Raw genomic sequence first — 12,324 nt, forward strand, 5'->3', positions numbered from 1 at the left:
CCACCCCACGGGCTACCTCTTTTAAGTGAACCACGCCGTCTGTGTTGTTTTAATTCCGATAACAGCAGCTGCAATTGACACGTACCGTCCTGTGTTGTTTTAATTTAAATGTAGGTCCGGTGTTGGAATCCTCTACAGTCACACTTTACACTGTTTAGCGTTAGCTGTCAGCATTTTAACCGTGTTTCCAGCTGCTAGCTAAAGGTAGGCTAACGTTACATGCTGTCAGGTGTAGTGCAAAGTCAGGCAACGAAATGAGGCACAGAAATTTTTCTTCCTTATTCGGTCTCGTTACTACCGTTTGGTCGGCATGTTTCGTTACCCAACCCTACTTACCAGAGTCAATATAGTGTGCAGTAACTTCAAAATAATTTTATTACTCACTGACGTCCAGTGATAACCGGTTGATGAGACAGCGTTTGCACTTTGGTTGCAATAACAGGATTGGCGTAGAACCTTTCCAAAATAGTGCTTGCGCCAGTGAGCCCGCTCAACCTATGCTTAGCTTCGTAGGTGGTAGTTCAAGCTTGATGTGCCCGGTGATATTTTAGTTCGGCTTTACACAATGTGCATATGGCTTTCGACTTGTTTACGAGCTGTCCGGGAGTATTGGAAAATAAAAGCTCCATTCAGAATTGTGTTGCTGCGGCATTTCTCCATCATGCCTGCAGCAGTAGGATGTGTTAAGAGGAAGTATGGCAACTTGATGAGAAGTAAAAGGTGCGGCAAAGGGTCAAAATAGTAGTCTGTTAGGCACGACGTGAAGCCAAGTGAAGTGAAAATAAATGAATAAATGGTGGCATGCGATTAAAATAAATTAACGTGTTATGCTCGGCCCTTAATGCGCCGCAATGTACGTGACAGCCCTAATTATAAATAAATAAACAAATGGCATTGTGTACAGGCTAATATTTAAAGTAATAAAAATGCTAAGGACTGTAAACAACAAAGACTTTTAGTGCAAACTGCATAATGACAAAAACTTTTAACAATAAACTTGGTGACTGTCCTGTTGTCAACATTGAACTAATAGAGAACTAACTGAAGTGCAAAGGAATGTAATTGAATTGCCTTGTTGCTGAAAGGTGCTGTAGAAATAAAGTTCCCTTTCCTTACAACCTCAGCCCTGTCAGTCAGTCATCAGGGAACAGAAGCCACTGTTGTGCATTCTTGTCTCACAGGAAGTGTAATAGAACAGCACCGCGACCGCTTTCGGCTCGCCATTAATATCATATCGGCGCAAATGCTGTCTGTGTGAAGTTTTGAAAAACTGTAACCACATTTGAAACCACTTTATCGGCACTGCCGTGACTACAACAAAACTGCAGAGGCAGTAGTTTGCTCCGATCCGCACATCTGCGTACGTGTGTTGGTCAGAGCTCCGCTCTCTGGTAAAGGACAGATAAGCTAGCGCTTGAAGCGCATTTTTTTCAGTGCCATAAAAGTATCGACATTCGGTTGCCCAGCCCTACTGGTGCTGCAGCTTTTCAATTGAATCTGTCTTACTTCAAAACAGTTCAACAAGAAACAAGAAACAAGAGGTACCTAAATTCAGACTTTGGTTTTATTCAGACTCAGTCTCTTAGCAGGAAGGATGGAGTTAATTTGGCCAAATATAATCTACCCTTTCCTATTTTTAAATTAGATAGCTATTGATTTGAGTCTTAGCTCTTTATTATATGATTTTATTTAATGATTTAATTGGTGATTAAAAGGTTAGTTGTATGCCATTGCCCTTGCGAAAGCTTATTGCTATAAATAGTCCAACTATAGAATAGTTAAAGTATATGCGGTCACACATGAAGGCAACAACAACATTGTTAGAACGTGTACAGAATAGGGCTGCAGCTATCGATTATTTTAGTAATCGAATATTCTACCGATTATTCCATCGATTAATCGTATAGGATAAGAAATACTTTGTAAAAATACTTAGTAAACAGCAATAGTAAATATTTATTATTGCTGTTTAATAAAAAAAAAGGAAACCTGTGGCTTGTATATACAAAAAGACAGGTTTCTTTTTTAGAAAAAGCAACATTTTTATTGACAAATTCCAAGACCCTTAAAAAAAAAATACATTACAATAGTACATTTTTGGTGGCCCAAATGTTAATATTTTTCACCCCATTCCCTTCTTGCCTCTGGCTCTTTACACTGGATATGCAAAAGAGCTGTTCACTAACCAGAGGGTTTACAGCAGGGCTACTCAACTACACTGTTCTGGGGAACAATTTTCAGAAGCCTAATACACAGTGATGAACATAGGTGAAAGAATAAAAAATGCATGATGACGTCATTCAGTGCATATTAAATAGCCATGCTGGGGGAGGAGCCGGTTTGTCTCCGCAGCAGCTACATTTCCAAAGATTAGAAGCAAAAGTAGTTAGACTACAAACCGACAGCTTTGGTTTGGCTTGGTAAATCATGGCTATTAGCAGAGTAGCATGCTGTAGGCTAGTTGTGTAAAACATGGCTATTAGCAGAGTAGCATGCTGTAGGCTAGTTGTGTAAAACATGGCTATTAGCAGAGTAGCATGCTGTAGGCTAGTTGTGTAAAACATGGCTATTAGCAGAGTAGCATGCTGTAGGCTAGTTGTGTAAAACATGGCAATTAGCAGAGTAGCATGCTGTAGGCTAGTTGTGTAAAACATGGCTATTAGCAGAGTAGCATGCTGTAGGCTAGTTGTATAAACCTTGGCTATTAGCAGAGTAGCATGCTGTAGGCTAGTTGTATAAACCTTGGCTATTAGCAGAGTAGCATGCTGTAGGCTAGTTGTATAAACCTTGGCTATTAGCAGAGTAGCATGCTGTAGGCTAGTTGTGTAAACAGCACGGTGGGCCGAGAGCAGCAGCATTAGCTACCTGTGTCGGGTTAGCTCCGTGGAATGGATGAGTACACTGGAGGTTTGTTACAGAGGTGATGTAGCAGCATGTTTGCAGCTTAAAATGATCCCAAACTTTCTGTCGTTTTCTCTTGCCTGTCTCTCCTCTTAGACCCTCGCTATTTTCGTCTTCCTTCATTTTGTAATCTGGGCCGTCAGTCTTGTTTATATACTGTCTGTGCTTGTTGTGTTGTCCGCAGAAGCACACATCTCTTGTGCGCAGTAATAATCCTCCGTGCGGAAACACAGTGAGCCGTACAACATTAATTACATTGATTTACGAAGCTTCGAGGCAAAGAATTTTGCTTTGAGGATTTTTGTAATCGATTATTAGAGTTATTCGAAGAATCGTTGCAGCCCTAGTACAGACCATGATGCAATGTTAAAGCCGACTTACTTCTGCAGGAAGCTGTCCTTTAAACACTAAAGGTGGATCCATGGACCCGGTGGCTCTTGACGGACACACAGCTGGGTTCAGGTTCAGGAGAGTCTGGGCTTCAACACAACACAACACACAGAGCTCTGGATGAATCATGATGCTGGACTGATCAAGCCTGTAACTGAGTGGACTGTGTGGTTTGTGAGCTGGTCTACAGTGGAGCGCAACAACAAGACCCAACCACAGCCAACATCGTTCATTTTAAAAACAAATATAACAATATATCGTTGTTGTTTTTTTCATCATGATAACTTCAATGATAAACATATATCTAGAAAGATTGCCATATACACAGAAAACTGCACTTTAAAATGTAATTATTTCTTTTTATTGATGCCTTTTGTATTCAGTTCAACATTTAATTTGTTGAATAAAAGAATATTGGAAATAACTTAAATAATTTTTTATTATTCAACAAATAATGTGTAGCAGAATACTAACAAAGTAGTGGCATATTTTCCTCATATCACGCAGCCCTAAGAAAAATGTTGTGGGGACAATGTAGGGCTGCAGCTATCGATTCTTTTGTAATCGATTAATCTAGCACTTTATCGATCTATTAATCGGATAATTTTTTTTCGTTTTTAAACAACCAAAACTAGGAAGAAAGCAACATTTTTGGAAAAAGCAACATTTGTATTGCCTACATTGCGCACAATATCATCTCTCAAAAACTAAACATATTAAAGTGCCCATATTATGAAAAAATCACTTTTTCTGGGATTTGGGGTGTTCTTTTGTGTCTCTGGTGCTTCCACACACATACAAACTTTGAAAAAAATCCATCCATGGTGTTCTGAGTGAGATCTGGTTTCTGAATGTGTCCTGCCTTCAGTCTCCTGGTGAGCTGTTCAAAATCGGCTCGGACTGTGACGTCACAGTCCGGAATGAGCTGGCTAACCACAACCGTTAGCTCGTTAGCATGCTAACCGTTAGCATTAGCATGCTAACGCTAATGCTAACGCTAGCATGCTACGTCGTTCTCAATAGCAAAGCACTGCTACAACACACACAAGTTCACCATAATCTACAAAGAACTACTTCCATGTGTGCCCTCATTTAGAAGTCTCCCAGCTAATCCTGCCTTGTAACTGACCAAAGTTGGAGAAACAGGCTTTCTTTTACTGTCTCTAGAGTTAGCTAGCTGACATGATCTACATCTGAACTACTGAGCATGTGCGAGTGCAATCAAAGATAGTAGTGAAGAAGAAGATGAAAAGAGGTCTCACTCTGTAGCTAAAACAGAGACCAGGTGAAAAGAGGAGCTACAGCAATGAGAGAGCCGTGCAGTACAACAACAATATGGTGTTTTTAGAAAATTAAACCATGTAAACCTATTCTGGTACAACCTTAAAATACAGTTATGAACCTGAAAATGAGCATAATATGGGCCTTTAAGTGCATTTAAGTGCCATATTACATTGTTTTTAAAGTTTTTTTTTTAATGATATCAACCTCAAACTAAGACATACATTAAACATACACAAACATTACATTACGTTGGCAACTTAACTTTCAGAACTACAAGTTTCAACCTGAGACTGATCTGTATATACAGTAGGCCTATATGTAAATATTAGTTATACTCAACCTCATTTATATATTTGATTATAATGTCACACAGCTCTGTTACACTTATGCCATTTGATCGTTGATCAGCTGTTTCTTGAGAGAGAGAGAGAGAGAGAGAGAGAGAGAGAGAGAGAGAGAGAGAGAGAGAGAAAGCGTTCTTTAGATCAGATCGTGGTCACCACTACCTATTTTCTTGTCTTTGATTTTGGTAGTTGTTGTGTTTGGTGTAGTTTCATTGTCCACTGTTATTTACTTTTAGTCGGTCCTCTTCGTGAAATGGATGATTAAGTTAGACTCCATGTTTTCTGTAGAGATGCTAAAGCACTGACGTTGTGCTATTATCGGGGTAAGCTAGTTTGATTTTGCAGTAGACACACTGTACAGAGTTTTAGTTTTAATTACATTTTAACTGATTCCAAACTTTGGACCCTTTCTGTAGTTTTCTCTGGCCTGTCTCTTCTTTCGGTTTTTACGCTATTTACGCTCTAGCATGTGTCGCCAGCAGCAGACTCTGAGCGCGGCGTCTGTGCGACAGTAATAATGCTCGCTGCGGAAACACCGTCCGTCAGCGATACAACGTTGGTAACATTGATTTAAATCAAGCTTCGAGGCAAGTCATTTTGCATCGAGGATTTTTTGTAATCGAATTATTCGAGTTATTCGAGGAATCATTTCAGCCCTAGGACAATGTGACATTTAATCAGCCATGGTTCAGCAGCTGTAACCATGGTTAAACATGGTGGCTTTTGCGAAAATTGATAGCTAATAGACACCGTCTTAGCAAATTTGCAATTAGCCATACATTTTTGTAAAACGGCCCATATTTGAGCTTTACATAGTTGATTTCTTGCATAACAAATTGTCAGAAGTGAATTTAGTAATGAAATAGCAGACGAACAATGTATAACATTGCAGTCTGGAAATATGAGACCAGGGGTCTCATTTATAAAATGTGGCGACGCACAAAACTGGGCTGCAGAACACAGTGTAAATAACTAAATATCTGTCTTTAAAACTGTGGATATATCATCAAATGTCAAAGTCTGGAAATACAGCCGTTAAGCTCTTGCGCAATCTTTACCCTTAATGTCCTCGTTATCAGTCCGAACTTTAATACTGTTTGTGACAAAACCTGCATGAAGAAAAGTGTGTTTGCCTATTAGACTTTCTTTCGTCTTCAGATTGTATCTCCGGGGTTGGGGATACCACTAGTTGATGCTGTGATTTTAGCAAGGTGTTAACAATCACAAATTGTTGTAAACACATAAATACTGTGGTGAACCGCCGCGTAATGCTGCATGATGGCCCTGCTGGCCCTGCAGGAGGACTAACCCCGATGGAAGAATAAGGAGAAAAAGAGACTTCAGGGACCATGACGACGCGACTGGCTCATATGCCGATTTAGATTCCCCTAAAGCTGCGCTCTTGGATCTCTGTACTGAATTGGGTCCAAGTAGAGGGCAACGCACCGGAACCGTGCAATATCCCGGTCCAAATACAGGTCCTTGCCACTCTGGGGGCAACCAGCTGTTTCCAAGGGAAATGTCAGACAGATAAGTGTTGTTTTTTATAAATATTATATATAATCTTCAACTCTATCACTAAAGCTTGTTTGGATATAATATATAGTTCTGTTCAATCTTATTATATACATCTGGTATACCCGGCTGTCCCACAGTGCCATAATGCCTGCGGTTTTGGACGTATATAATATATAGTCTATAAATCAGGTGGTGTGTCTCAAATCGCGCACTTCTGTACTTATACTAACTATTTGAGTACACTCAAAATGTCACTCGTCGAAGTGTGGTAAATGCAGTGCACTATAAGGCAAGCACCGGATGGTGCACTCATAACGGTGAAAAAGTTGAGTGTGGATCGATGGACACTTTCCACACTCAACGGTCGCCATCTTGGCTACATGACGGAAGGGGCGGAGCTAACAAAAGGTGAAAAACTTTCGATACGGCGATGGCGCGAATACGCCGACAGCGGAGACCCAAATGTAAGTTCAACATCAGTCTTTTGCTATACTTGTTTAACATATAACGCAACCTGTTTATGTATGTGTGGTTAATTTTGCAGTCAGTGATGATTTTTTTACCGCGAATTATAACGTTTATTTGTACCGTAATTTGACGGGCTATTAAGCTAGCTTTAGCTAACCTTAGCTAGCTAACAGCCGGCGGTTACCGGTACTTCTTATACTCTTTGGTTTAATCACTGGCAAATAAGTTATAACCTAGCTAACGTTACGTGTTGTGGTATACGGTTGTTGTTTTAAACTATCGTCCTCACTGCAGACGATTTTAGCATTAGATGTGTGATCTGGTAAATATACATTAAGCTGCGGCGTTAGTAGTACTGTTACAGATGCGTTAATGTATGCTATGTTATATCGTATTAACAGTGCTGTTTCTGTCCTGATCTGACACGAACAATGCTGCCAACTTGAGGGAAGTCCTCGTCTGCTGGAAGGCGAACGACCTGGGGAGGAGAGTGAGGATTTCCCCTGCTTGATTTCTTGTGGACAGCACGGTGCACTGTCAGGGTGCAAAGGCTCTGGCTAAACCACGATCAGATGTACGCGCGTGCCGAGCCAAAAGAGGAAGACAAGGGCCTCGATGACGGGTCCTACCGCGTCGAGGGATGTACCGTTAAAGGATCCTGCTGGAGAGTCTGAAGTCCACCCTCATATCACTTTCCCCATCAAAAATACAGGGCCAGCAATGAATAGAACAATAGGATCTATTTAAATGTCTATTGGATTGCCTCTGCTTTCACTCTTGTATTGTCACTGTAATTAATAGCTATTGCAATAAACACCCTTTATATAAACATATAATATGACTATTTTCTATTATTATTCATTATATGTCAGTTGGACACCATTTTAATTGCTCCAATTTTTTTTACAATGAATTAAGAGCAAAAGTATGAATATCATCATACCTGGATGTTTACCGGTTGCATAAAACAGAGGGCAAATACAAGCAACAATAAAACCATCACATTCATTTTGATGAACAAGGCAGAAATGTATGGTGACAACAGGTGGTGGGAATGCTCTGCCCTGGGTATAATTCACAATTTCACAGAAGAAGAAGGAGGAGGACTGAGATGTTTTGATCGTCACTTCCGGTAAGTACAAAAGGCAGTGCGCGATTTGAGACAATACTCTCCCGTCAAATTTTACGCACTATGCAAGTAATGCGCAATAGTGCGAAGTGCACTTCCCTTTAGTGCACTACGGGAAGTGCGCGATTTGGGACACACTAAGGGTTCCATACACTGTGCAACAACAGGCCGAAATTATTATTCAATTTGCAGCAATTTTTGAACGTCTGAGAATTTTTTTGCTTTTTCTCTGCCAGTCATCATGATTCGGTGTAACAACTGCCAGTGTCATTCATACACTGATCAGCATTCCCGAAGTGCTTTGTATTGACTATTTATGGTTAAAAATGGGCGTGTACAGGGTGGGATAAGAGGCTGAGCCATGTATGCACGCTTGTAGGTAATCTCTGATTTATAAAGGGAGCATTGCTTGAAGGTGTTTTATAAATATGTTTTATAAATCTGACTTTTTTTGGTGTATGCCATTTTGGGCTTTTGGGCATAAATGTACACTTATAGTAAGGATCCTACCCACAGTTTTATAAATGAGACCCCAGCTGTCTCATCTCCACTGTGTGTGTATGTGCTCGCTCAACCAATCAGCATACCATACCATATTTGGAAGAAAAGCTCTAGTTCCAAATAGGGCCATTCCACAGGGTTGCATTAGGGTGCATATAACAGCACTCGGGCCATTTTCAGCCCAACTAATGTTACAGACCCAATTAGGAGACCTTAAGGAACAGTGTGAAATACCCTATATAATCATTCTATCATCCCTTTAACCCCAACAGCTCCAGTGGAGCTGCTCAGTGGCCAGCAGATCAGACTGGGGTTGTACTGGGCAGCTTCCAGGTCTAAATGTGTAACTGTGTGAATGTGACAGGTTGTCATTGCAAATGAGAATTTGTTCTCAATTGACTTACCTGGATAAATAAAGATTGAATAAAAAAATAAAAAATGTGTGAGGCAGAGAAAGTCCAGATGAGCTGTAGTTGTACTATCAGTCCACTAGATGGAGACCTTTACCCCCACCATCTCCACAGAGCTGGAGAGCAGACTGACTGAGTCAGACTAGAACAGGAGGCCCAACCAGTCAGAGACCTCCAGTTATTACACAAGATAACACAACATCCACCATTAAAGACACACTCTGACCTGTTGGTCTAGAGAGGGAGAGAAAAGAATCTGAGATGGAGAGTTAGAGAGACAGAAAGAAAACACATGTTAACCTGGTTTACCTCTCTCTCTCTCTCTATCTCTCTCTATCTCTCTCTATCTCTCTCTCTCTCTCTCTCTCTCTCTGAATAAAACATCCTGAAAAATTACAAGCGTCAATTATAATAAAGTAAGTAAAAAACCACAAAGTGTAGCTAGTTACCTGGAGCAGTAAAGCTAGAGGAACGTTACCTCTCAACTACTGACCCAGTGAAACTAGTTACCTCTCAACTACTGACCCAGTGTACCTAGGTAGTTACCTGGAGCAGTAAAGCTAGAAGAACGTTACAACACATCAGCGGTCAGCTAACTTCATCTAAAAGTTGTTTAGACAATCTTTACCAAGATATTCATAACTTAAAACTACTTTGTTACCTCTTGGACTCGAGCTTCTCCGAGCTTTCAGCACATTTAGACCCGTTTTAGTCCACATTAAAGACCGGCAAACTACGCCCAAACAGTCTACTGCCGCTGACGTTTCTACTGTTTGGGTTTCTGTCAAGTGACGTTTATCACTTAAGAGCAGCTTCCTTTCAAAATAAAATACTACCGCTCAGACGCGAAATACCAAAATAAAAGCCCCTAGTTCAACCACAGTGGAATACAGTAATTTAACTTTACACTCAGTCACAAAACAAACAATGAACAGGGCGTCGTATACAAAGATGGACATAAAGACAGATATTTTAATGATTTTATTGTGTGAACAGAATTGTATTGTTCAACCAAATATTTTAAATATCTTATTTAAAGTTTAAAGGGAAACGCCATCTTAATTAAAGGTACTCTAAGCAATGTCGCGCGTTTTTTAGGCTACAACATTTTTTGTCACATGCAGTAGCAGTTTTTGGCAAGGGCGAACCGGGCAGCCGCCCGGGGTGCCAGTTTTTCATGACTCATGGGGGCTGGACGAGAACTTAAAAGAAAAAAACATCCTTGCAGCTGCAGGCGCCTGCTTGCTGAGAGAGGAAAGCGGACCTGAAAGGGGAAAACACCCTACCGAGCCCCATGCTAGCTGCGCTGCAAATACCATGCTAGCGGACCATAAGGCAGCTCTTGACTGAGTTCAAATCGGAATTCAACGCAGTGTTTTTCCAAACTTCGAGGCGAGGGTAGATCATTTCCAGACTGCTTTACTGGACCATTAACCATCTCTTTGCTGGAGACATTCGCTAGCTCCATGAGCCAAGACATAAAACCATGGAAGCCGAGCTAGCTGTGGTCTGTGAGGCTAACGCTAAGCTACAGGCTAAGCTCGTCGACTTGGAGGGCCGTTCTCGAAGAAACAGCATACGGATGGTGGGTCTCCTGGAGAACATTGAAGGCGCTCGAACTCACGGTTTTCTTCTATCGACTCCTAGTTGAGGTTCTTGGTGAACAAGTACTGAGCTTTGCCCCGGAACTCAACCAAGAGCGCACCACTCTCTAGCCCCAAAACTGGGCCCTGGCGGTAAGGCTAGGCCTGTCATCATGCGTTTTCTCAAATATCAAGATCGGGAGCTGGTTGTACATGAAGCCCGGAGACTGTGGGGAAAATTTAACTACAATGGATCCCTGGTTCACATATTTGAAGACTACTCTCCTGAGGTGGTTGAACAACGCTCAGAATATCCGGGGTGATGAAAGAACTATACAATCTGGGCCTTCGGCCAGCTCTCAACTACCCTGCTAAGCTCTTCGTCAGACCCATTGAGGGGCCAAAATGTTACCTAGCTCCCCTAAGGCCGCTCTGGATTTCATCACCACCCAGCGTCCACGCACCCCAGGACCCTCAGAGGACTGAACTCGACTGACGTCGTAGCATCTAAGCTACAGCTGCACGATCTGCTGGTCACTGCCAGCCTCATTCACTCACCCGGGGCCATTGTAACTTACGATTCTCGGCTGCGGGCCATTGTTAGCTCCTAGCCCGCTAAGGTATGCTAACACCCTGCTTCACTGTTTACTGAACTGGTAGGACAGCTTCAGGACTCATAGCTATAAGCAGCTAATGCTACCTCAATATTTTCCTTGCTAATATTATCTCTATCCTCTGCAGAGGATCACTATAAGCAATTGCTACATATCCCAATGTGTGTCTAATACCCCTATGATTTATTTTATGGAAAATAATTAATGTTCTGTTGGTTTTTCATAAATAATAATTGCTTTAAAGAATTAAACTGGCATTTAAAGGGTTACAATCCTAAAAACTATTGAATGTTTGGTAGTTTTGAGCAAGTTAAAAGTTGTTTAAGTGATTTTTGAAAAGAAAGCAGAAAAAATATTGATATATGATGATTTAATAGCAGTTTTGGGTGTGCGTGAACATTTTTGCCGCGAAGGTGTCCAAAGGGTACAAAATGAATCATTTAAGTATAAAAACATGTAAGAGTAAAAAAACGGGATTTACATTTTTGCCTCGAAGGTGTCCAAAGGGAGTATCTGGCCCTATGTAAAAAATACTAATGCAATCAAATTAATTTTGTTGTTTATCTTTGACATATCCAAGCCTCTAATCCCCACCAAAGCCCCATCTACATATTATTCATTATATGGAAAAAATATATTTTTTGTGTTTTTTTGTAATAAATAATGAAATACTTAAAATAAATAAACTGACATTTAAAGGGTTAAAATCCTGAAAATGATTGAATGTTTGGTGTGTTTTGATTAAGTTAGAAGTTGTTTAAGTGATTTATGAAAAAAAAGCAGAAAAAAATATTGATATATGGTGATTTAATAACTTTGTTGTTATTTTTTTTGAGGAGGGCATGAGGGTTAATGATATAACTTTCCCCCAAATAGATGTAGATTCTGTGGACGACTTGGGTGGCTTTATAACCATTTCTGAGGTTCAGGGAGCCATTAACTCCCTACAGAGTGGGTAAATCCCGGGGCAGGATGGCTTCACCGTGAGATACTACAAAACCTTTTCCGCTCTCCTCGCACCAGTTCTCAGAGATATGTACAACAAGGCTTTCCATCAGCGTCGCCTTCCAGATACCCTATTGAAATAATATATAACTAATTCCTAAAAGGGGAAAGATCCCCCTACTTTGCCCGCGATAGACCAATCTCACTCCTCAATGTGGACCTCAAAATTCTCTCAAA

At 40.8% G+C, this 12,324-nt stretch overlaps 1 pseudogene; it reads right to left on the reverse strand.

Annotated features, from left to right (window-relative positions):
- Positions 1-9,696, reverse strand: part of LOC120555025 — a 33,691-nt pseudogene extending 23,995 nt beyond the window's left edge.
- Positions 9,697-12,324: the final 2,628 nt, after the last annotated feature.

This window comes from Perca fluviatilis, unplaced genomic scaffold (assembly GCF_010015445.1).
Source record: "Perca fluviatilis unplaced genomic scaffold, GENO_Pfluv_1.0 PFLUV_unplaced_scaf_10, whole genome shotgun sequence".
NCBI lineage: Eukaryota > Metazoa > Chordata > Actinopteri > Perciformes > Percidae > Perca > Perca fluviatilis.